Source organism: Cyprinus carpio, unplaced genomic scaffold (assembly GCF_018340385.1).
Source record: "Cyprinus carpio isolate SPL01 unplaced genomic scaffold, ASM1834038v1 S000006800, whole genome shotgun sequence".
NCBI classification, from domain to species: Eukaryota; Metazoa; Chordata; class Actinopteri; order Cypriniformes; family Cyprinidae; genus Cyprinus; species Cyprinus carpio.
The window spans coordinates 415,148-442,074 of record NW_024879386.1 but is presented as its reverse complement, the minus strand read 5'-3'; the positions used below and the strand labels follow the sequence as shown (position 1 = coordinate 442,074).

General features: G+C 37.3%; 2 long non-coding RNA genes across 2 annotated transcripts; both read right to left on the bottom strand.

Moving 5' to 3' along the window:
- Window positions 1–7,490: 7,490 nt before the first annotated feature.
- LOC122144916 lies at window positions 7,491–8,712 on the bottom strand. The gene is made up of 2 exons (XR_006159944.1): window positions 8,197–8,712; window positions 7,491–7,816 (listed from the first exon to the last, which is right to left on the bottom strand). It is a non-coding gene; the product is annotated as an uncharacterized LOC122144916 (long non-coding RNA).
- A 248-nt stretch (window positions 8,713–8,960) lies between these two features.
- On the bottom strand, window positions 8,961–13,228 carry LOC122144915. Its single transcript, XR_006159933.1, has 4 exons — window positions 13,046–13,228; window positions 10,422–10,596; window positions 9,181–9,354; window positions 8,961–9,052 (listed from the first exon to the last, which is right to left on the bottom strand). It is a non-coding gene; the product is annotated as an uncharacterized LOC122144915 (long non-coding RNA).
- Between the last annotated feature and the right edge of the window lie 13,699 nt (window positions 13,229–26,927).

Genomic DNA, 26,927 nt, shown 5'->3' with positions numbered 1-26,927 from the left:
CCTAGGTGTACATTTTACCAGTTGTTACCTACAGTTTATACAAACATTATGGTCATCGACCAGTGGTTGATATCTCAAACATAATAATATCGCGTTGAATAACACAATCGAATTATGATTCATTATATAAATAGAACCGAATGTCAGGTCTTTACTGAGTCCTATGTAAACCTAGTATTTATATTTAAACCTGTAAATTCATCTGAAACTCACGCACATGTTTATTATGTGTTAAAAATTGTAATCTTAGTTCAAATGGAACATACGAGCCCTGAGTGGAGCGTCGGCCGTTTTCATTTGTTGCGTCCATACAATATTATTTAAAGTGTGAAATATTCATTTTTTCACAGAATGTAGCCTATTCATGAACAATTATATTGAAGTTTTTCTAAATCCCAAACAGAGTCCAGACATCAGTAAAGCATCCGTTTATGAACATGTTTTATAGGCTTTTTTTTTTTGACAGACGTGACAAAAAACCCAAGAGTTTTTATATATTTTGTAGCCTTTATGTGATTAAAATGCACAAACCAGAAGCACAAATATCTGCAGAGAAGGGCTGGCCATTCTCAAAACATAAAATATCAATTTTTACTTCAATTTTCGTTTTTGTGTTTCAGAGGAAAAATCAGTGTTAAGACATATCTTCATTACGGACCGTTCTGAAAGAAGAATTTATGCAAACGCGTATAAAAATGCTTTAAAAACTTTAACAGAGATGTCCAGAGGGTATTTAAATAGGTCTGCCCTCCCATGTAAGATTTTTTCTAGTTACTAGTCGTTCATTTTCGTCATTATTACTAATCGCAGGTTTATATTAAATTTACATCTATAATCCATAATGAACCTTAATTATATTCCTCGCTCAAGCACATGCATTGAATTTTGCCCCAAAGCACAGGCAGAAATAGCCCAATAATTGTGAAAAATTAGACATTTTAATTATTTATTAATAAAAAAATGATTTCTTGTCGGCCAGCAAGATGAAATTCACAGTTCTGACTTTATCCACATGAACGCGCCTTTAGAGAGAAATGCACCTTCACAAGATTACACAATGCTTTCGTTTTGAATTGATTCGTTTTAAAAGACCATTTCAGCTTTCTGTAGATAATATTTCTTCATGTATGTGAGACACCCCAATTTTAAGTTATTTAATTATAAGGAAAAAAAATCACGTGATGCCTGCGCATTAATAATTTTCGCACAAAACACTTGAATATTAATAATTCACATTTTGCATATGCATTACAAAGCATATATATATATATATATATTCATATATATATATATATATATATATATATATATATATATATATATAATATTACATATAATTATCCTAAATAAAAACCAAACAAGATTTGTAATGAAGATAAAATATGTAGACAAAAATAAGAATAAATGCTGCAAAAACGTGCACTCAGCATCATGCACGACGAGCAAATCTTGCAGTGATATTTTACGGACTATTATACAAACCTGCATTTAAATTCGGCTACAATTTTATTTATTTATTTATTTATTTGTACTTAAATTACATGAAACAAGTAAAGAAGACTGAAGTTTTCAATTAATAAAGCTCTTTTTAACATCATGTGCATTTTGTTGATTATAATGAGAGAACTGGAGTCCATTCTTTAGAGTTTCAGTGATTTAGCTAAATCGTTGCAGGTTTAATTTATTCGTTTTCTTGTTTTAATTAGGCCTAAAATAATGGGGCGACATTATTCAGTGCCTCACTTTTACTAAAATAAAGAAAATAATTTATAAAACACACAAGCCTAGCTCACAATAGGCTACCACTCTTAATGCTCCGATTGCAAAGTAACCATAATTTATTTTGAATAATAACACATAATTCATATTATATAAAATAATACTGCACACTATTTAAATGTGTCAAAATCTAAAATATGGTGTAGAGAAAATTTGGGGGGGGGAGCACAGGCTCATAGGCTTGATATTTATCCGTTGCTTGAAATTCGTTCTAAGAAACGCACATATCTTCATAAGAACTAAACTTTTCATCTGTGAATAATAAATATGTTTTTCTTTCATTTTCCCCGACTGCAGTCAAATATAACACATCGGTGAGGCAAAGCTGATGTCAATTTGCGAAAAATGTGCTTTGATGCGCTTGTTTGAAAACTTGTGATTAAAGCGCCACTCAGCGGTCAAAAGCTGCAATTGCACTTTTGCAGACGCCGCGGCGGTAGTTAACCAACGTTTTGGATGGCCACCTACTGTAATAAGGAGGCTATTATAGAAAGGCATATAGATGCTATTTACACTAAGTGCAAATAGCAGCATTTTTTGTGATATTTAAACTAAGTGCAAATAGCTATAGATTCTATTTAGAATTGATGAAAAAATGGATGCTTTAAATTAAATGCATAGCCTAGTAAGTAATAGGCCTAAAATAAAAATAACAGTTTGTTTTCATAAACAAAAAGCGAAATAATGTGACTTAAATAATTAAGATAATGAATTTAAAACAGAAGTGTGTTGCAGCGCCATACAAGTAAGTTCACGGAAAGTAAAGGATGACAACGCACATTCTGTTTTGTTTGCTTTATTTTACAAATCTTCATTTGTTTACCATTTAAATGCCTTTGCAGGAGTTAATTAGCTGATAAGAGTGTAGCACCTTGTGTCTTCATTACTGAACCTTTTCACAATATTCTAATTTTCTGAGATACTGAATTTGGGATTTTCCTTAGTTTCAGTTGATAATCATCAAAATTAAAAGAAATAAACATTTGAAATATATCAGTCTGTGTGTAATGAATGAATATAATATACAAGCTTCACTTTTTGAATGGAATTAGTGAAATAAATCAACTTTCTGATGATATTCTAATTATATGACCAGCACCTGTATTTCTCTGAATTCTCCCAGATTACTTGTTGACATTCTATGACAGTAAAACTGTGCGTTTCTCATGAATTGAATGAGATATTGATTTTATGTTTAAATAAATATTACAAATACTCTTGTGTTTTTATTCTGTATCTCCCAATGTTGTCTGTATAGCCTATATTATAAAAATAACCTTTAAAATATAGGCTGATAGCTCAAGACCACAATAGAACTTGGAAATGCATGATTTTGTGCTTGAACGTTGCTCTACACTCAAATGATGTTTGATCATGCTCATTTCCCAAAATGGCTTAATTATTATAGAGATGATTGCAATTCAACAGTTATGTTTTTTTTTTTTTTTTTTAGGATGATCACATCCTGTGGATGTGAATGGAATAGTTGTGGGACACCAAGAAACCATCTCAGACAAAGGGGTGACAGAACTCTATTAACATATACAGACCACAGCTGTAACGACAAGAGCAACTTTATTTACATTAATGGTAGTAAACTGGAAATATATATATATAAAAGGTTTGAGCTTAGGATGCTGGGTACATTCCCACTCTGTTGAAACCCAAGGTGTAATATACTTTGTCACTGCTATTGCTGCAATAAACATCTTCATCAAGATCTTCGACATCCTCATCACTTTTTCTTACAACATAAAAACACCACTGGTCTACATGGTACAGGAAAAGGCAGAGCTCACAAAACATGAAGGAAAGGTATACTCATAAATACATATTTGAAATAAATATTTTATTAGTATTGCTATAGTAATTTGGTCATCGATCCCATGATTTTTCTTCACCAACATTCAAATTTTTACAGATAAATATGAATAAAAAGTGTACTTTTAAGACACTTTTTTTTCTAACTATAAAAATAAATGTCCCACTTGATGAATAACTGATAAACCTAATAACACTTTATACAGAAATATGTTGAGGGAGATACTTTTTATTATCAAATTTGAAAAAATCTAAATAATATTTATGATAGTTAGATAACTTTAGGTATATGTGACCCTGGACCACAAAACCAGTCTTAAGTTGCTGGGGTATATTTTCCGCAATAGCTAAAAAAAAAAGAAAAATTATATATAATAATAAAATAAAATAAATAAAACCTTGTTATGGGTCAAAATGATCGATTTTTTGTTTTTATGCCAAAAAACAAATTCATTAGGATATTAAGTAAAGATCATGTTCCATGAAGATATTTTGTAAATTTCCTACCGTAAATATATCAAACTTGTTTTTTGTTTAGTAACATACATTGTTAAAAAATTATATGGACATATTCCTCCTCAGTTTAGTGAAATCTATCGTGCTAACGCTGTTGGAAGGATCTATTTTGAATGCTGTTGAGTCTTCCATTGGGCCTGATAAACTGACTTTCTCTTCTCTATACAAATTGTTCTAATATTTTAGATGTTATTGCACCTTTTAAGTTAAAGTCACCCAGGCAGAAAAAGTTAATCTATTATTGGCCTCGACGACAATGCTCGCTCTCTTAGGCGGGCATGTTGTCAAGCGGAGAGGAAATGGAAACAGGATTTTCGTTAACTGTGTCTTGTGAGTTTTTTTCAAAGAATGTCTGTTTTAACTTTCAGAAAGTTGCAAAATCAGCTAGGTCTAAGTATTTTTCAGATTTGATTAATACACACTCTCATAGACCTAAAATTCTGTTTTCCACGACTTAATTCAATGAATTAATCCAGGTTGTCAGTTTTCATGTGGGCCCCTCAACTGAACGTTGTGAAAATTTTTTACAGTTTTTTTTCAGATAAAGTGTTAGCTATTCACTTGTCTCTTTTACCTTGCAGTCATCAGATCTGTCACTGTTTTTTTCACTGGCAAGTCCGGCTTCCTTTTCTTGTTTTCAAAATGTTTCTTTGAGGGAACTCTGTGGTTTGGTCAATAAGATGAAGAAAAACTGCCTCTTCACTTGATGTCATTCCTTCTGAGATTATTAAGGGCCTCTTTTTCTGAAAATCGGGACTTCCATTCAGTCATTGATTAACTCGTCTCTACGTGCTGGGGTAGTCCCAAAATGTTGTTAAGCATGCTGTAGTTCAACCTTTGCTTAAGAAACAGGGTTTGGAGGAAAATTTGCCTTAATAATTATCGGCCTGTCTCTAAGCTTTCATTTTTATCAAAACTTTTAGAAAAAGTTGTATATTCACAACTCATTTAAATTTTTAAATGTAGCTAAATTAACAGAACCTCTCCAATCTGGTTTTCTCTGCCCATCATAGCACTGAGTCTGCTTTGCTTAAAGTATTCAATGACATTTTGCTTGCAGTGGATAGTGGTAAAAATTCAGTTTTGCTGCTTCTTGATCTCACAGTTGATACAGTTGATCATGATATTCTTCTCTGCCGGTTAGAAAAATTGTATTGGGGGTATGCTTTGCAGTGGTTTAATTCATATCTTAGAGACAGGTCTTTTTCTGTTGAGTTAGGTAAGTTTTTCTTCATCTGTTTGCTCCTATTATCTGTGGAGTGCCTCAAGGATCCATTTTAGGGCCACTTCTTTTTAATTTATATATGCAACCTTTGGGAGATATTATTAGGATACACAATGTTTCATTTCATTTATATGCCGATGATACCCAGTTATACATACCATTGAAAGCTGGCGATACCATTCAACCCGTTATTGGCCTGCCTAGGGGACATCAAGAAATGGCTTTCCAATAGCTTTCTTAGACTTAATGAAAATAAAACAGAAGTAATTGTCTTTGGCCCCCCTAAGTTGAGAAGTGGTCTCATAAATTAGCTTGGCAAGCATTTCCCCTCAGTCTCCTCCCAGGTCAGAAATCTTGGTGTTATTTTTGGATTTTTGAAAAATCTTAAAGAGCAGGTCATATGGGTTTTTGAAAAATCTCTCTTTTTGCAGTTTATAACGTAGCTATCCTTAAATGAAAACAATCTGCAAAGTTGTTAATCAAAAAAGTGCATGATAAATAAAGATATTGTCTCTCAAAAGAGAGAGTCGGTTCTGAATCGCCTTAACGAGTCGTTATATTTTCTAATCTTTTGCCTGTTACGGGTCTACGTCACTGGGTACACATTTGCATAATCCCCGCCTGCCCGCGAAACATGAACAGAGTCTGATCTGCCCACAAACACTTTTGCTATTAGTGCGTTTACATCATGTTGAGCAAGACGCGGTGTTCAAGGATACCACAGAAATACAATTCGAGCCTTTTGTTGTGTGCTTGTCATTTTATCAAGGACTGCCTCTCTAATCTGGGCTTTTATCTTCGTTGGCTTCTAATCTTCTTAATTTGGGCTAACAAGCTCTCTGAACCACGACCTGTAAGTAGTACGATTGTTACTTTAGGTGTTTTTTTCAAATGAGTGCTCAAAATATAATTTTTTTGTGCCAATATGTGATGTATACCTAGTGCAGGCTTTAGGTTTTCCAGGTAAAGCACGATATTACAGTCTTACTGAAGTAGTTCTAAAAATTTGCAGTGAACCAAAGAATATGTAGATTATTGTAGACTGACGTTGTTCTAATTACTTTGTTTAATAATAAAGAATGTAGTGTAGCACACAGACTTTATAATAATTGTGAAAAACTGCGTTTATTGTGCTGCACTGGCAGTTACAGGGTTAATGCGGGAGAGATGAGTGATTTCGGCTGGTGCTCCTGTGACACAACTGTTCTGCGTTCTGATTAAAAGTTAAGACCAAGCGTCTTTTGTCTGTCGTTCTTCAAACATTACAGTAAACATATTTTGGTTTACAAACTGTATTGTTTAATCATTTAGTCATGTTAGCACTCGGCTAACGTATCCACCTATTGTTCACAGTTTAGCAGCTAAACTTTAGCTGTGGGCACGATTCGCTTGCATAAGTGTTTTTGTATTTTATGTCATTATAAGAACGGACTGACTATATTATTGTTTTATGTAAAGGTGCTTTGTCAATGGTAGTGCTGGCTAACTGGCTCAAGGACTCATCTCTGTGCCAATCACAACAGGTTTGGCCAGCTGACCAATCAGAGCAGAGTAGGCTTGAGGAAGGGCGGGGCTTGCTCCGAACTTGCTTGAAACGAATAATTTCCTAATCATTGGAAAATTATTCTAATATTAATGTATATTCTAAGAAAATTACAATGTTTTCTGTCCTTGGATGCATTTAAACCTGATGTAGGGGACTCCAATACAATATTGGGACACTTTAAAATACCATCTGACCTGCTCTTTAATCACATTTTTCTCCATGATGTTTTACCTGGCATTGATTAAAGTGTCCCTTCCCACTCAAATAATGATCAGTTCTTTTAAAGTGTACATGAAAGTCGTGACATTTGCCAAGTATGGTAACCCATACTCGGAATTGGTGCTCTGCATTTAACTCATCCAAGTGCACACCCACAACAGTGAAAAGTGAACACACCGTGAACTGAGTAACTGCAGGAACCATTTCCATTCCAGCAGTAGACTGATGCAGTCTGAGGTGCTGCATTATATCCTAGATCAATAAAACTAACAATTTGACATTTGATTTCCTTATGCTATGTTTAAGATTATTATGTGGTGTTCCTGCATTTTTGCTGTCAGACAGTTGTCAAGGTCTTCAGTGACAAAAATACACAAAACACAATTTAGTCTTTAGCTCAAACTTGTATTAAAGCTCATAAAACAATATCAAGTAGAACTGACATGAGATCAGATCTTATCGTGTCTCTGTTTACAGCAAACACATCTTTTGCCTGACATTAGAAAATTTTAGCTTACGTGATTTTGATACATTATATACCATATATTATAAAAATGTAAATGTAAAAAAATATATATCTGAGTGCTAAATTTGATAATTAGAATTATGATTAGCATTAATCCCAAAATCATTATTATTGTAGGCTTCATACTGAAGACCCAGAATCCTCTCTGTTCTGATCATTGACTTGATTCACTTTACTGCTCCACCTGTGAATAAAACAACCAACAATAACCATTCAATATCAAATATCATTCCTGCACATGGATGTTCCTAATAATGTAGCATTATTCATTTTAAAGTGCATGTGTGTATTTCCTTCATTAAAATTACTAACAGCTGCAGTTTTGTGCAAATGTGTGCATATGAATAAAAAATAAAACATATTTTCTGACACAGTGCTACAAGTTAAAGCTTTAAAACTGCTAAAAGCATTGAGTTCATTTTTTCTTTTTTGTGCTGATATTTAAGAAAAGAGTTCATGTTTGAATATTTAATGAACGTAATAGATTCTGGGTACAGACGTCACATCATCACACATATTCATTTTATGCTCATACTAAAATGAGGCTCTTCTGAGGATCCTCACCTGATAATGAAGCTCCTTCTCATTTCACAAGTTTCTAAGATTTAGACCAGGATGTAAATTGCATACCAGTGTGCTTTGTAGCAGCTCTACACAAAGGCTGTTCACGGTTCAGTCTGTAAGGGGAAAATCAGAAGAGAAAATAATCAGTGTTGGCTGTAAAGGATTGCAAATTAGATACTATATTTCAAAAGTAAAATGAAGTGTCACATTAAATTAAGATTCTAAAAGTTAGTTACACATATATCTAAAAACAATATTTGGGTTTTAAATATAATCCATTTAAAACATGAATTATGTTCACATGTTATTATGACTGCAGGAGAACCTGAGTCACTGTAAAGAGAAACACATGCTAATGAGTTTGAGGTTTATGTGATTGATGACATAAAAGCAAATACAAATGATATTCATAATTAAAATGAAAACCTTTGAGCAGAACTTTCACTATTTAAAGTGGATTGTCCTCTAGTTAAAACATTGCTTTTATTGGTCTTAGTAAATAATGTGAATAATGTTTCTTGTACAATGTAAAAAATTATAACAAAAATTTAAGTTTTGAATGTCAGATTTGTTCTGACACAAACTCTTCCAATAAAGATTAATAAAAAAAATTTTGACATATTTTTTGAAAGGTGTCCCATGTATTAAAGCTATATGAAGCTTTCTTTAACACCACAGAGAGAGATTTACTCACCTTAGTTTACAGTTTGAGTCTCGGAGCACGTAAATGAGCTGCTTCTCTGAGTGTCCTATGTTATTGTTTTTCAGATCAAGCTCTTTTAAAAACTGCAGTGCTTTTGTGTTTGTCAAAGACTGAGTTAAAGCAGAAAGGTCTGTAATGCCACAGAAATTTAGACTAAAAAAAGACAAACAGACAGACAGAATCATAAAACAAAACATAATTTATAATTGTAAACAAACATTAAATGAACTGATATGAATCTGATTTAAACTATATGTTTTAAGAATTATGATGTTCCTCACCTCAATCTCTCCAGTTTACAGTGTGGATCCTTCAGTACGTCACATAATTGACTCATTCCTGTGTTTTTTATTTGATTCTCACTGAGGTCCAGCTCTCTCAGGTGTGATGGGTTTGATTTCATAGCTGAAGTCAGGATGAGACGCTGTTTGTATGTAATACCGCATTCACTCAAACTGAAGAAAGAAAAAGAAAATACAATAATTCAGATCCATGTTAAGCTCGTGTGAGTTAAATGCATCATATCACATTATTTTAGCTGTCATTACTGTCTTCTTTCACAGCAAATTTGTCAGATTTCCGTATATGAAACCAATTTTATAGCCACAAAGTATCAGAGTGTAGTGTTCTTTATACTGACACACAAACTGAACAATCAGTGGCTAATTAGCTAATAGAAATTTTCAGTCTTTCTTTAGATGAGGAAATGCCAGGTGTATCTTTAAATGATGTGATATGAGTCGTTTTCTTAAAACAAATTAACAGTGAACTTTAATCAGTGATGGGTTTGTTGTACAGTATAATGATACTAACTGTATTATTTCCAGCTTGCATTGTGGGTTCATCAGTAGATCACTGAGGTTATTCACTCCAGAGTCTCCTAGTTTATTCATGCTCAGGTCCAGCTCTCTCAGATGTGATGGGTTTGATTTCAGAGCTGAAGTCACAGCAGAACAACCTTCATCTGTCATATCACAGTATCTTAACCTATATTAAGAGAAATGAGAAAATAAATCACACTTAATTCTGTTTCATTTAAATAAAACTTTTTTTTTTTCTTGTACGTGAATATTCTTCACCTCAGTCTCTCCAGTTTACAGTGTGAATCCTTCAGAACATCACATAAGGTGTGATTCACCCCTGTGTTTTTTAGTTCATTTCCTACTGAGGTCCAGCTCTTTCAGATGTGATGGGTTTGATTTCAGAGCTGAAGTCAGATGAAACAACTGTTTCTCTTTAATACTGCATTCACACAGACTGAAGACAAAAAAAGAAAAGGCCAAGAAACAAACACGTTAAGTTCATGTGTGAGTTAAATTCCTAATAAGTAAATACAAGACCAGTAAATTATTTTTAAAAAATTACACAGTGTACACAATGTACACAGATAAAATCATTTATAATAAGCTCTGCAATATTCCATTAAAAAAAAATAAGAATTTTCAATTTTGTTTTCATGGTGGACTTTAAGAAACTAAACAGTTAATCACACTGTAACTGCGTACAGTATAATGATACTAACTGTAGTTTCTCCAGCTTGAATTGTGGGTTTCATCAGTAGATCACCGAGGCTTTTCACTCCAGAGTCTCCTAGTTCATTCCCACTAAGGTTCAGTTCTCTCAGGTGTGAAGGGTTTGATTTCAGAGCTGAAGTCAGTGCAGAACATCCTTCATCTGTCATATAACAGCAGCTTAACCTGCATTAGAAAGAGAGCATAAAAAGAGAGAAGAAAACTAACTGAATTAAAATTAAATCATTTAAAAAAAAGACAGAAGAAGAGGGTCTGGGTGCCTTTGGATAATTTGTTTCGATGTTTTTACCTTCAAAACAGAAAAACAAATAAACCATTAATTTATCACACATTTGGGACGTATGTTTCCCTTTAACTATGTCACTAAGTGATGCTCCAGAACACATCATCAGTGATGTTTCCTGGGACCATCAGGTGTTTTCGAGTCTTTCAACAACCATACACCCTTGCCCAGATGACCCAGCCAGGGTCCTGTATCTGGTGTTACCTTCTCCCCAGCCTTGATAAAAGTTATAGTCTTATTCACTGAAGGTAGGCACTTGCAGTGAGTGATCCTGCTGGAGATGGTATCTTCAATGGCCTTCTGGATTTTGTCATAATGTCAGCGATAACACTCCCACTCAGTGCTCTTTGACAGCTACTGAGGATTTGGTCCAGAGTCCCTCTCATCAGGCACAGAGTGCAAGCTGGTGACTCTGCCTTCCCCCAGTAGAAATAGTTGGAAGGGCCCTGGTAGTACATCGTATTAAACCTGGATTATGAATTTCATTCAGTCGGGCTCGGATTTCAAGAGCCCAGCCCAAGTGGCTTTGCACTCCACCATTTGTTTCCACCTTGTCTAGGCTTCCTGGTGCTGCATCTCAGCCATCCTGCTGGCTCTCATTTCCTTGGGCGATACTCGTACCTCATTTTGGAGATGCGACCTCCTCCTTGCCTTGTCAATGGCAAAATGTCATGTTACTACCCCAGGCCTGTCTTTCTTGAGCCACCGGTGCCTACCAACACCCCTTTGCTCCAGACTTGATTCAGCAACATGTCCTGACCTCAGTCACTGCCTGAGCGATTTTTGGTCACATGACTTGTGGTACTGCAACCCTAGCACCTCCCCTAGGGCCTCATTTATCAATCTAACAAAGAAATGAACACCGATCCGTGCACACAAATCATCATTGACAGAGTTCATGTGTGATTCATGAAACATTTGTATGGCCCCAATCTCATCGTACGAAAGATTCACATGTTTATAAATGTGGCGGCAGAAAACAATCGTCATTTGAATATTCCGCCCCTAAAAAACACCCAGGTTTAGAAGCCCCTGTCCCTAGAGTTTACGACATGGAGAAACGAAAACCTGGCCAAAAAGAGGAAGTAATCCTCATGAAAGAGAAATTGATTTACTCCAAAAACACCCGTTAACCTTGTAATTGCAAACAATTAGGCTACATTTAATTAATGTAATTTATATGTAGCTTATATTAAAATACTGGTAAATCGAAACAGCAATATTTAGCTCTCCTCACTCTACAACAAATATTTAAAATTTAACGGCATTCAGAACAGAATAAGAATGAAAAATAAGTAGGCCTAGTTATAAAATGATATATTACACTATAAAATAAAACACAAATTAGGCTATAGTGGCATTTATTATAAATGACATACAAATGTCAAGCAAAACTGAAACAGCATTGGGCTGAATACCAGGTCCTAAATATGTTTATTAAATATAATAAATACGTCTTATACCACAAGAATCCAAATGTGTTCCATTCTTGCCATATTTGTAACATTTGTTTGCATTATATTTATCATGTAGCCTAAACATGGCTTTATACTTCACTCATGCGCTAATATCCGTGTAAAATCCTACACATGCACAGGAATGTTTGTTTGGGCACTGCATGCTGATTTTACAGCAGATCATTTTATAATGAAAACTGTTTAACTTTTATGTTTGGTTGACTGCATTTTAGTTTGATGACCAATGGCTGAAATGTCAGGCAATGCTAGAATTAATGTTGTTTAGTTCGCCTGTGCGATCAGATGTATTAAATCAAATAAAAAATATAAAGAAAATAAAATAAAATGCATTCAAAAGAGTGTCACAAAAATGGAGCATAGCCTATACTTGTTGGACAGTGTTTTTTTTTTTTTTTTTTCTCTTGTTAATCGGTTAATTAAATTATACCCTATTAGCTAACTTTGGGTAGTCCCAGCCTTTTCCATAAGAACCTGCTGATTGTCCTCTCAAAGCCCTCCACTGTAGATATGGGAAACCTAGTAGACTAAGAGGGGCAAAAGGGTCTTCGGAAGAATGCTATGTTTGTATATCTAAGCCTTGAACTTACCAGGTAGGCCTGATTTGGCCACTGCAACTAGCCAAGCTTCTAGCTCTTGCTAGATATAAATAAATAATTTTTTTTAAAAACAACATGATTCACAAACAGGGTGCTACATACTATATGTTGTGTAAAATCAAGTGATCTTTACTTATGAAGTGCATTGTATAATGTAGATTGTCAAATCTGCTTCATAAACATAAAAACAAACATAAAAAAAAAACAAGTCAAATAAAGTGATCTTAATTTGATTCTTGTATGTGAATGTTACTGACCTCAATCTCTCCAGTTTACAGTGTGAATCCTTCAGTACGTCACATAAGTGATCCATCCTGTGTTTTTTCAGTTTATTCCCACTGAGGTCCATTTCTCTCAGGTGTGATGGTTCTGATTTCAGAGCTGAAGTCAGGATGAGACACTGTTTCTCTGTAATACTGCAATTCCACAGACTGAGGACAGGAAGTAAAAAAAAGAAAAAAAAAGAAAATTGGGACAGATCCATCCTGATCATTTATGGTTTTGGAGAATTTTTCTTGTCATGTCTGACAGATATTTGTCATTTGAAACTGACAACTCCAGAAATTACCAATATCTAGCATTAAAAAGATAAATAAATGCTCTAAAAGATATATTGCTAATTGTTAGTTTAATTAATACATGAACTAATTTTAATAAATGAGTCATGAGTTGATAAGAGATGATTATGACCGTGTACATAAATCTTCAGTAAAGAAAAACTGGGTGAAAAGTGAAAGTGTACGACAGGAACCAAACACTACAAAGAATTTTGCCCAAACAACACAAAAACTATGGTTGGGTATCGATTGGGTTTTTTTACGATACCGGTGCCATATCGATACTTTTAAAAACGGTACCGGTGCCCCTAGACAGTGCCTGAACCAATACTTAAAAAAAAAGAGCCACAAAAAAAAACTATGGATAACATTAAAGAACATTAAAAATATTTAAAATAAATCCATAGTTTTCACACGCTCCTTGGATGCTCTCTCATTTCCCAAGCACCCCTTACTCTAAGGCTAATACATGTATTTCATGATCTGGGTTATTATTTAATACAAAACCACACATAATGTTTCTACTGTATCTCTGTAAATCACTCTGATATTTAGTTAAAATGAGTGCTGTCTGTCACTGTCTTTAATCAGTTCTGTCAACGACTGTATGGTCATTCTTTATAAAGTAGCAACAATGTCGTTAGTACTGTGTACTGTAGTACCATGCACATGTCTTAGGCATATTAGCATTTTCACCCAAAAAGGGTTTTAAGACAGTAATTTATATATTTTGCTGTAGTGTGTCAGTAGGAAATATCACTTTCTATTTCCAAACATTAATTTTGCCATTAATTTTAATAATAATCTAGTTAGATTTTTGAATGCACAAGCAGTCTGGCAAAAGCTGGTGCTCCAAATGGAGATCTGATATCACCATCATCGAATCTGTCTGGGATTAGATGAAGAAACAGATGAAACTGAGATAAACTAAATGTAAACTGATATTTTCTACTCTATTTTCTACACACAACAATAAAAGATATAAACAACTGGCTGAACATGAAAATACTAATGTGGCTAAGACTTTTGAACAGTAGTGTATGTATAAAGTAAGTATAATTTAATTTAGTATATTTAAATAAGTGTAATTAAAGTATGTGTTCATATGTGTTACGGGCTAGATTTTTGCTGGAGGAAAGAGCTGTGGTGTGACGAGTGGTGAACGGAGTGAAAACTTTACAGTAGATGGGAAACCGATTGCTCCCTCGTGACTGTCACAGGTTAACCTGGTGACTCTATAAAAACTTGGACTTACAAACAAACACCCATTTCACTGATACTGTGTATTGCCGGCATTATTAACATCTGTGTACACCTCAGGAAAGTTTTATGGAGTTTTTGTTTTGTTTAGTCTAAAGTTTGTTGCTGCTGTGTTTTGTTATAGTTTCAAACTCTTGATTGTTTTCCCTTAAAGTTTGTTATTATTTTTCTAAAAATAACAAAATGCCAGAACACATAATAATTCATAGATATTACCTTTATTTTTCCACATATTTTCCACAAACCTTTTTGCAGTTAAACTTTCCTGTTCACACTCTGTACAACCAAACCCATAATCCAGGTTGGGCTGGTTTTTAAAGCAACAGCCACATCACTTCCTGTGGAAGATACCATTTTGGTGTGATGTCGGGGGGGGGGGGGGGGGGTTAGAAAACTTGCTTTTGCCCATTTAATTAGTTGGTAACCTCTTTCTCTGTTAATGGTTGTTGTTTTACCTGTTTGGAAGGTTTAAGGGTGGTGTTGAGTGTTTATATTATTTAATTTGGATCCTTGCAAACTAAAACGTTGGTACTTAGTTGGTAGGCGTTATGGCTGAAAGGATTTCAGTTCTGATTGTGGACTCTAATGCTGAGCAGTGTTGCAAACTTGGGCCATTTGGTTTAGCCAGAAGTAGCACATTGTTGCTGTTTTCTTTTCTTTTTGTACAGTTTTTGTTTATTTTTTGTCTTCTCCTGCACTGTAAATATTTTAGCACCTTCCAATTAAAACACCATTTTTGGATTTTGCATCAACTTTTGTACAGCACGTCATTTTTCCTTTTCCACTCAAACTGGTTGGCCTCCTTACATATGGTGTCAGAAGTGGGATCTTCCTACCAGTGAGTGACGAGCCTGCATAAGGTAATGCCCTGCTGACATGCCACCCAAAACGAGGGGTCAGACTGTAGAGGGCACAGATGCAGTAATGGACCAAGGTGCTGATGGAGGTGTTGCCAAGGAGAGATTGCTGCCTGCGGAAATCCCAGCCACTGGGGGAGATGCTGCCATCACAGCACTGGCACAAATGTTTCAGTCATTCATGCAGTATCAAAAGGACCGGGATGAAAGGCAGGAGAGGGAGGCTTCTCGCCGCAAACAAAATTACAAGGTCCTCAGCCACCAGGTCACCCAAATGCAGCTAGACATGGAGCGAACAAGAAATGGAGCTTCGGAAGGAGCTGCAAAAGCGGGTGATAGACCATGAACCTCGAATAGCCAAGCTGGAGGACAGTGATGATATTGAGCACTACCTAACAACTTTTGAAAGACTTGCAGAGGTGTATCAGTGGCCAAGGGGCGACTGGGCTGTTCGTCTTATTCCCTTGTTAACTGGCAAGGCCCGAAGTGCTTTTGTAGCTATGAACCCCTCACAAACCAGAGACTATGACCAAGTGAAAGTTGCAATTCTAAAAAAAATATGAAATCGGTGCAGAGACATACCGGTTAAGATTCCGGTCCCTTAGTACCCCTGCCGATGAGACCCCTACGGAACTCTACATCCGACTGAAGGACTTGTTCTCCAAATGGGGTACATTATGAGCAAAGTAATAAGAGGGACATTATGGAGTCTCTGGTGCTGGAGCAGTACCTGTGAGTGTTGTACCCTGAGGTGAAGACTTGGGTAAAGGAAAGAGATCCCGACACTGCTGGCTGCAGAGGCTGCCTCATTGGTTGAGGCCTACATTGCTGCACGCAAGGGACCTGGAGCTACTCGATATGCTGGCATCTTGCACTCTTTGAAGGGTAAGTCTGATGGGTTGGGGGGGGGTTCAAACTCTCAAAGTGGCCCCAAAATCTTTAAGCCCAGTCATTCTAAACCCCCAACATCGGCCATAATGCCCCAGACAGCTGTTAAGGGAGAGATTGTCATATGTTATAACTGTGGTGAGCCAGGTCACACTAGGCCCCTTTGCCCACTCAAAAAGCCCAAGACAACTGGTCTTTGTTATATGCCCCGGCCAGAGCAGTTAAGAACACAGCCCGATCGAGAGCCAGTAATTACTGTACTGTTAAATGGTAAACCCCTTTCAGCGTTGGTGGACACAGGTTGTTCCCATACGCTGGTACAGGCCCAATATATACCCAGAGATTCCTGGAGTGAAGGAGACGCCGTAACAGTTTGTTGTGTGCATGGGGATAGCACCGAGTTGCCTACTGCTGAGGTTTATATTGAGGTCTGTAATCAGTCATATCTGATGAAGGTGGGTGTTGCAACCAAGCTGCCCTATCCTGTACTGTTAGGTACTGACTTCCCTGTACTAGCTGAATTGCTGCAAGAGACTGTATGGTGTGGTGTTGTCACGAGGGCCCAAGCAAAGCAGCTTACTCAGGTTCCCCAGCCCCAAGAAATAACACCAGACATTCTGCAAGAAATGCCCTTCAGCTCTGAGACTAGCTTAGGTGAGTCACGGCCTACAGAGCAGGAAAGGCTGAAGAAACGCAGGGAATGGGTTGAGGGGTTGTTGGATACTTCAGAGCAAGCTGAGGAAGGGGTAGAAGAACCCGAACTCACTGAAGCAGACTTAGTTGTCCCTGGTAATCTAGCCCAAACTTAGCGTAAGGACTCAACCTTGACTGAATGTTTTAAACAGGCTGAGGAAAATGAGGGTGTTCTGTCTTTGCTTGGTGAGACTTTTGTTGTACAAAATAGTCTTTTGTATCGACAGAGTAAGGAAGACGGACTACAGCTAATAGTACCTAAGGCATACAGGAAGGAGGTATTAGAACTTGGGCATGCTATTCCCTGGGCAGGTCACTTGGCTTTTATGAAGACCTTTATGCGAATTGCAAAAAGATTTTACTGGCCAAAGATGTACAGTGAGGTTAAGGAGTTCTGTAAATCTTGTCCAGAATGCCAGCTCACTACGGGCCGTACTCCTGCCTATGCACCCCTTATACCACTTCCTGTAGTTGACACTCCTTTTAAGCGAATAGGAGTTGACGTAGTTGGGCCTGTGGAAAAGAGTCAGAGAGGGAACCGATTTATTTTGGTTATTTGCGATTACGCTACCAGATACCCTGAGGCATACCCACTAAGAGAGGTCACCGCTAAGCAAATAGCCACTGTACTCCTACGTTTTTTCTCACAGGTAGGCATACCTCAGGAAGTGCTCACAGATCAGGGCCCAAACTTCATGAGCCACACCCTACAAAAGGTATATCAATTGCTGGGCATAAAGAGGGTACGAACCACCCCTTACCATCCACAGACTGATGGTCTTGTTGAACGTTTCAACCAGACCTTGAAAATGATGCTGAGGAAATATGTTTCAGACACGGGCAAGGACTGGGACAAGTGGCTTCCATTCCTCCTGTTTGCATATAGAGAGGTGCCTCATGCATCTACAGGGTTCTCGCCATTTGAACTGTTGTATGCTCATCATGTCAGAGGGCCGCTGGATGTACTGAGGGAAAGTTGGGAGGCCACTGATAAACCCGACAAGAAAAATATTCTCTCCTATGTGCTGAAGATGAGAGAGCAGCTGCAGAAGACAACAACCCTTGCGCGAGAACCGAACAGCCAGATCCCGTACATTTGAAAAGAGTGGTACGACCGAACAGCCAGATCCCGTACATTTGAACCAGGTGAAAAGGTTTTGTTGTTGTTGCCAACGAGTGAGCATAAACTGCTGGCAAAGTGGCAGGGCCCCTACCAAATAAAGCGGAAAGTGGGTCCTGTGACATATGAGCTCGAGATCCCCTCCAGGACCCAGCCCTTACAAATTTTCCATGTCAACATGTTGAAGAAGTGGTATGCTCGTTCCACACAACTAGAACCTATGTCTGAGGAAGAAGCGGGAACCGCAACTGCTTTGTTCGTGAGATCCGTAGAGGGAGAGGAGGAAATAGAGGAACAATACCTGCCTGGTCGTCAGGGGAACAGTCAGCTGAAGTTTGAGCACCTGGAAGATGGTAAAAGGCAGGAACTTCTACAATGTATTCCAGCCCAACTCTTTATGGAAACACCTGGCAGAACAAGTGTCATCCACCACCACATAACTCTCAAAGATCCCAAACCCATTTGTCAGCCAGTATACCGGGTCCCAGAAAGACTCCTGCCAGTTATGAGGGAGGAATTGGAGACCATGCAGAGCCTTGGCGTGATTGAACCGTCATCCAGTGAATGGAGCAATCCCATTGTCCTAGTGCCCAAGAAGGATGGCACTCTTAGATTCTGTCTGGATTTCCGCAAACTCAATAGTGTGAGCAAATTTGACCCGTATCCCATGCCAAGAGTGGATGAAGTAGTAGAGAGTCTTGGCAGAGCAAAGTATCTCACCACACTTGACCTATGCAAGGGATATTGGCAGGTTCCACTAAGTTTGGAGAGCAAGGAGGTGACTGCATTTAAAACACCCTTTGGGCATTTTCAGTTCTGTGTCCTTCCCTTTGGCCTTCACGGAGCTCCAGCTACTTTCCAAAGGATGATGGACCAGATCCTCAGGGGGACTGAGAAGTTTGCTGCTGCATACTTAGATGACATAATCATCTATAGTCAAACTTGGCAGGAGCATATGTGTCATCTGAAGGACGTACTACTGAGAATTAAGAATGCTGGTCTAACCATCCGCCCAGACAAATGCACCCTAGCCAGGACTGAGACACAATACCTAGGGTATGTGCTGGGACATGGAGTAATACGTCCCCAGGTGGGCAAAGTGGAGGCCATCAAGAATGCAGAACGACCAGTGACCAAGAAACAGGTTCGTTCTTTCCTTGGACTTGTGGGGTGGTACAGGCGTTTTATCCCCAACTTCTCTGAACGAGCCTTTACCCTAACTGATTTAACTAAAAAAGACAAGCCAAATAAAGTTAACTGGACTCAGGACTGTGAGAGGGCTTTCCAGGACTTAAAGAACTCCTTATGCACAGAGCCTGTTTTAAAGAGTCCTGACTTTGAAAAAACTTTCACTGTACAGACCGATGCTTCTGAGCATGGCCTTGGGGCTGTACTGCTTCAGGAAGGTCAAGGGCAGCTCCAACCGATTGCCTACATCAGCAGAAAGCTCCTTCCCCGTGAATCCAGGTATTCTACAGTGGAGAAGGAGTGTTTGGCAATTAAATGGGCATTGGATGGCCTTAAGATACTACCTGGTGGGACGCAAATTCATTCTTGAGACTGATCACAGGGCATTGGCCTGGTTGGGCTGTATGAGAGACACAAATGCTCGTATCACCAGATGGTTTTTAGCCATCCAGCCATTTGACTTTGAAATTTTGTACAAAGCTGGGTCACAAAATTGTGCAGCAGATTACCTCTCTAGGACACCTCAGGTGTCTGAGGAAGGGGGGGGGAAATGTCACAGGTTAACCTGGTGACTCTATAAACTTGGACTTACAAACAAACACCCATTTCACTGATACTGTGTATTGCCGGCATTATTAACATCTGTGTACACCTCAGGAAAGTTTTATATGGAGTTTTTGTTTTGTTTAGTCTAAAGTTTGTTGCTGCTGTGTTTTGTTACAGTTTCAAACTCTTGATTGTTTTCCTTAAAGTTTGCTATTATTTTTCTAAAAATAACAGAATGCCAGAACACATAATAATTCATAGATATTACCTTTATTTTTCCACATATTTTCCACAAACCTTTTTGCAGTTAAAACTTTCCTGTTCACACTCTGTACAACCAAACCCATAATCCAGGGCTGCGTTCAGCCCCGACAAAAACGTTGCAAAACGTTTTTTAAACGGAAACGGTGGCGTGTTGAACACCCTGTTGTGATGACGCAAGCGTTGCAACTATGGCAGCTGAGAAGGCCATTCTCTGTGTTCTTTTTGAAGAATTTTTTCGGGGCCTGATGATATTGATATAAATACTTGTTTAATACTGCAAAGTACCCTCGATGTTACAGTCACTGCCCTTGCCGTCCAGAATGAAAGAGAACATCCCCAATCGAGTGAAGGGATTTGTGGAAACTGTGGTCCCTAATTATTGTGATCCAACATTTGCCTCGCATTTCAGGATGAAAAGACAAACATTTCAGGTGAAGGATAATCCACTTCTTACCTCCGAGAGTGTGTTATGATCTATATGACCTTATTATTTTTATTGTGAGTAGGCTATCATTATTGACGATCACTGTTGTACTATACTTTTGTGATATTTACCATTATATAATCAGATGAGTATAAAAAAAGTTAATGAAAGTGTCACTCCACAATACATTATCAAAAATATATAAAAATGTATAGTATGTTTGTTACATTGCATTTACTAAATGATATTTAGACAGACTTAAAGAAGGTCCAGATCTATACTTGTGCTCTTATTATTTTAGTTATTTTGCCTTTAATGTTAATAAACATGTGCAAACAATATGTGAATTTGATGTTAATTACATTGTGCGAGCTGTCTCTTTAATACCGCGTGGTTTATATATACGTTGCTGCTGATTGGGCAGACATGTTTGACACACCCACCAAACAAGAGAAAACGTATCTCAAACCCCGTTGCACACCGTTGCACACCGTTTCCAGGAAACGTGTCGTTCAACCCGGAAAAACTAGAAGCTGATTGGCTTTGATCGTGATTGGTTATTGGTTGACGAATGGGCTGTTTTTTAAAGCAACAGCCACATCACTTCCTGTGGAAGATACCATTTTGGTGTGATGTCAGAGAGGGGGGGGGGGGGGGGGGGGGGGGGTTACAAAAACTTGCTTTTGCCATTTAATTAGTTGGTAACCTCTTTCTCTGTTAATGGTTGTTGTTGTTTTACCTGTTTGGAAGGTTTACGGGTGGTGTTGAGTGTTTATATTATTTAATTTGATCCTTGCAAACTAAAACGTTGGTACTTAGTTGGTATGGTCTATAGGTGGGGCTTCAGCCTATAAATAGGCGTTATGGCTGAAAGGATTTCAGTTCTGATTGTGGACTCTAATGCTGAGCAGTGTTGCAAACTTGGGCCATTTGGTTTAGCCAGAAGTAGCACATTGTTGCTGTTTTCTTTTCTTTTTGTACAGTTTTTTTGTTTATTTTTTGTCTTCTCCTGCACTGTAAATATTTTAGCACCTTCCAATAAAACACATTTTTGGATTTTGCATCAACTTTTTGTACAGCACGTCATTTTCCTTTTCCACTCCAACTGGTTGGCCTCCTTACAGTGACCTTTTGTAAACTGTATTTATGACAAAGAAACTGCACAGATACAGATATTCTAAGGAATCTATCAATAAACACACACCGTGTGTCCTCTGTTTCTGTTTGAGTCCGCTCGTGCTGCTCGGCCGCGGTCTGCGGATTGCGCTGAAAGACGGAGAGGAGATAAATCTGCCGCCTTTTTTCATATAAAATTTAAGGGGATTGACTCTGAGCCGATCGCAAATTTGTGTACAGTTTATGGAGCTAAATGCTATAGCCCCTCTAAAAAAGCCTAGCGGCGCCCATGCTTCTTGCGGACATTTCGGAGAACAGGACAAAATATTTCAAATAATCACTAAGGCATTTAAGAGGCACCGAAATGAGGCACCGAAATCTGCGTTATGATTTGGTTCGGTTCATACCGGTTCCATAGGTACTGGTGTCATATTGGCAACGGGTTTCGGTACCTAACCCTACACAAAACTACTGCAGCATTGTGACAGCAAAATCTCAAATATAAAATATTCACCTTACAGACCCTGCTTCCACAAAAAGCAACCACAAAGAAGCTGCAACTGCCACAATTTTAATCAGATACCAATACTAAAATGTGAAAAAAATGGAGTCATGATCATAAAAAACATCTTGGACATTAGGGGCACCAAGATATATTTCAACATTAGTTAATAATCACCTGAACTGAATATTATCAAACCACTGTGGACAGTTTTGGAGTGAAGCATGAGAGACTGATTCCCTCTGTATCTGAAGCAACTGGCAGATGATTTTATAGACAACCTTCAACTCAATACTAATCAAATATTGCATGAATTTATTCTAAGAAAGCTGGTGCCAAACTGGAGAATAGACAACAGGAGTGATTCTACAGTACTTAGGTTATCATAACAGTTACTCTGTTCTCTTTAGCAGAGTGGTAAATGTCAAGGAAGGTGGACTGAAGATGATGATTATGGCAGAGAAGAAACAGCAGGGCATACAGGTAGGCAGTCAAGTATACAGCAGTATTAGACAAGACCAGACAACAAAAAGAGGGTGAGTGCTGTCTTTATAATAGTTCGTGATGAATGATGATAGGTGCATATGGTTAATATTCAGGGGGAGGAGTTCCAGGATCTGGTAATGATAGTACAGCTGAGTCAGTGTTAAAGGCAAATGGTGGTAAAAAACACCTTAATATAATATCACCTATTTCCCATGAGTCCACATTATTTTGGCCAACTCCTGTATAATCTGTATTGTCTGTATCCTTCATCTCTGGATGTGAAATAGTCCATTATAAAATCATTTAGGGCACTGACATCACTAAGATTGAGCAGATTGAGACGAGAAAGATCATTTAAGTGAGCAGCTACTTCAGACTGTGTTGTTTTCTTGAGCTCTGCCATCTCGCGATACTAAAAAAAAATAAATAAATAAAAAACTTTGCATGGTGTAGTTTACACAGTACTACTGGAAATGTGCATTGATACACCTTTATTATATATGTTATGTGGTCTATTTTGATAGGTTAACTGTTTTTGTGGTGTTAAAAGAAAGCACCTCTGTAGCATGTGATGTGTAAAGACACAAAAAATCTGTCTGTGCAATATGACATTGCTTGCGGTGAGGCATCTTCACCCTCTTCCTTTTTCTAACATCGCAAACACAGAGTCATCAATTCATTCTCGCTACCTATCTCTCAAAAGGACCATCTTCTTGTTGCTTTTTGGCAGATCACAGACTTATAAATGCATTACCGCCACCTATCTCTCAAAAGGACCATTGACACTCCTAATTGAGATTGTAGCGTGTCAATGGTCCACTTGAAAGATAGGTGGCGGTAATGCACTTATAAGTCTGCAAACCCCAAAAATGATCCCCGGGCTGCTCTGTTCAGCACGATTTATAAATCGAGTGAATGAAATAGTAAATCGAGGGAACACAATAGTAATGGTGTGCACGTTTTAGTACACTGAGGGAACAAATTATTAAATCATGCACACGATTTAGCCTACTATTTTTTTTCCTGCATGCCATGTGCGGGGCTACGTACATTAGACAATTTCATGAATAGTATTTTAATGCAGATTAATATCTTTGAGAGCTTTCTATTTATTGATTACTTTAGAAGGGTCTGGCTGCAGACTTGCACTTGCATTCTCAGACTTGCACTCTCAGACACTTGCGCTTCCGCTAGTGACATCACTAACAGTCTTTTTTTATTTTTTATTTTGTTCTATTTGTTGATTACTTTTTGTTTGAATCTCTCAACATTTTACAACAGTAGCCAGGTGTTGAAGACAAGAAAAAAGAAACTAAATTACGAAGTCACTTGCAATTGCCACTTGCACTCTCAGCTACCTGCAACATCACTTGCAGTCGACACAAATCATGTGTGTTGCCAATGGAGACAAGACACTGTGGTAATTAAACAATTAAAACTAATTTAGTACTATAACGTACAGCGTCCTGCAAGAAAAAGACAAGACCCGCAAATCCACGGCCACAGAACAGCAGAATATGAACGCGATGCACAAAGGACAAAAACCCATAGAAAAAAAAAAAACACTTAATATGGCTTAATGTACTAAGATAGGCCTACATAAAGTGAAATTAAAAGATCAAAATTCAATATATAGTTATTATTTAATTTACTACAAGGCAAGCAGATGGCCATAAACACAATGCGCAAACTTTCACTTGTCCTCCAATACAGCAAAACGCTTAATGTGGCATAATAATGGACTATAAAGACAATTCAGGAGCCTATACTGTATGTCTTTCTGTTGACTTAAAGTATTAATGTAGCTTAATGGAATATGTTGGTCTGTATATATGCATTTTTGAATGCATTAAGTGATATTAAAAGCATCAATGCGTTATGCGTTAATGTTAAACATTTTCCTCCCTAAATCATTATAAATAAAACACGTAATGTAGCTTAATGGACAAAGACAATGATATAAAAGTGATGTAGACAATTATTCTATATGGAAAAATGCTTAACGCGAAACTTTGCGTGTTGCATTATTCTGGGCTCACCTGCTTGCCTGTACATATTAGTAATAAATAATTTATTTTATTTTATTTCACTTTTAGAATAATGAAGAGGAGCATATTGAGTTTGGTCTTTATCATATTAGTCTATTATTATGCCACATTATGCCATGTTTTGCACATGTTTTGCCATGTTTATATAATTATTCATTATATTAATAAACTATATTGAATTTGATATTTTAATAGCATCTTAATACATTAAGCCATATTGTGTGTTTATGTTTTCTACGGGAGGAAAACCCTTAATGAGAGACTTTGCGCACTGCATTCATATTCTGCTGTTTTGTGGCCGTGGATTTGCGGGTCTTGTCTTTTTCTTGCAGGACCCCTGTACGTTACGGTACTAAATTAGTTTTAAATCGTTTAATCACAACCACAGAATCTTGTCTCCATTGGCAACACGCACGATTTGTGTTGACTGCAAAGTGACGTCGCAGGTAGCTGAGAGTGCAAGTGGCGATTGCAAGTGACTTTGTAATTTAGTTTATTTTTTTCTTAACAAAATATAAAATAAAAGACTGCAAGTGATGTCACTAGCGGAAGCGCAAGTGTCTGGAGAGTGCAAGTCTGAGAGTGCAAGTGCAAGTCTGCAGCCAGACCCTCTTACTTAATGGACCGCATTTCAGTCATTATAATGTTCATTCCGTTGTCTGATAACAGAAACATTAAAATATAGTAATAAAAACGATTTTATTGAGAATTTGGCTGCATTCAAATGCAGTACGTGAGCACAGGGAGGCAAGACATTACGACACACTTACGTCATGAATATGCAAATTAGCATATGACGTAATCTAGTGACATTTAGTGACTTTTCAGGCAGGGTTTAGCTACTTTCCATTGAAAGGAGTTGGCAACACTGTCCCCGGGTGCTCCAGCAAAAAAAAAAAAAAAAAGGCTGCCCACTGCTCGTGGTGTGTGTATATAGTGTGGTGTTCACTACTCACTGCTGTGTTTGTGCACTTGGATGGGATAAATGCAGAGCACAAATTCAGAGTATGAGACACCATACATAATTTCACTTTCAGTGTCCTGTTGGAGGAACAGGAGCACTGAACTAGTTGGCTCAGAATGGTATCATAAGAACATATAAAGCGGTGTTTTGGGTCAGCTGGGGAGTGTGTCAGACGTCCAAAAGTTTTGATTGAGTAATTTGTAGATCTATGCTGCTTAAGCCTTTTCCAATTTGGTCAACTGGTTCATCTACTGCTTGAAAGTTTGTAAACCCTTTAGAATTTCTATATTGTAATTTTGAGTAATATGACTCAAAACATAATAAAAATTCTGAAAGTAGACAAAGAGAACCCCAAAACAAACAAATGAGACAAAAATATTTTCTTTGCTGTTAATTTATTGAGAAAATATATCCAATGTAACACACAGTATCTGTGAGTGGCAAAAGTATGTGAATTTTTTTGCATTCAGTATCTGATCTGAACCTCTTTTGTAAAAATTACTGCAGGTAATGTTTCTTGTAACTGCTGATCAGTCCTGCACAAAAATCTTGAAGGAGTTTTAGACCATTCCTCAGTACAGAACCACTTTAGATCTATGATGTTGGTGGGTTTCCTCCTATGAACTACTTGCTTTCAGAAAAAAAAAAAGTCTGATTAAGTTTTGGGTCATATTTACGCAGAAATATAGAAAATTCTAAAAGGTTCACAAACTTTCAAGCGGCACTGTAATTCACTAAAAATAACCAGTGCAAAAATAATGATTATTTTGCAAACTGGATATCACTCTTGACCATTTGCCCGAGGCTATGAATTTACAGGTAATAATACTGTAAATAATGTTCAGTTTCTTACACCAATCATTTCCCTTCGTAAGACCTCAATATATCATTAGGAGCCGCGGGTATTCATTTTGTGTTTCTTGGTATTCATTTTTTTGAAAAACAGGCAGCTGCTCATCTTGAATGGTCTGAGTGTGACTAAATTAACAGAAAAAAAAAAACAAACAAAAAAAACACCTGTGTTTATAGCACAGTTTTGTTTTTTTTTCAATCTATCACGTTTTTCTAAAACACTGGAAATAATCTTATAGCTAGGCTAGCGAATGTGTACAGCTACGCGTAGCCTCTCAAAAATACACTATATTCTATATTAGATGTACACAAACACAGGCGGTTGACACATGAGTTCTAGAGAGCTTAATCTTTTTTCTACTTTTAACCAGAAG